The sequence below is a fragment of the Cydia pomonella genome, chromosome 27 (genome assembly GCF_033807575.1).
Source record: "Cydia pomonella isolate Wapato2018A chromosome 27, ilCydPomo1, whole genome shotgun sequence".
In the NCBI taxonomy this organism is placed as follows: domain Eukaryota; kingdom Metazoa; phylum Arthropoda; class Insecta; order Lepidoptera; family Tortricidae; genus Cydia; species Cydia pomonella.
Window position 1 is genome coordinate 3522112 of NC_084729.1, and position 249 is coordinate 3522360.

The window sequence follows — 249 nt, forward strand, 5'->3', positions numbered from 1 at the left end:
ACGTCCACACTTTTATCGTTTTGCCGATCACTCGCGTATCTTAAGTATGGACGCTCGCTTTGGACATGCAGTATCACTCGCATGGAGGCATGAAAAAATGCGTCCATAGTAACCGTAGCGCATCAGCGTATCGTATCATTAAGTGTGGACGCTCAGTAAAAGGTCCAAGTGTAAGGGCTCACAACAGCAGTGAAGTGCCCACATTACAACTTACACCACCGGCCAACGTCGGAGTGCGTGACTTTTTTC

The 249-nt window shown here is 48.2% G+C and overlaps 1 protein-coding gene across 1 annotated transcript in view; it reads left to right on the plus strand.

Moving 5' to 3' along the window:
- The window catches only part of LOC133532768 (adenylyltransferase and sulfurtransferase MOCS3), a 230477-nt gene that overhangs the window by 220899 nt on the left and 9329 nt on the right, over window positions 1–249 (plus strand). The gene's annotated exons all lie outside the window — the stretch shown is intronic.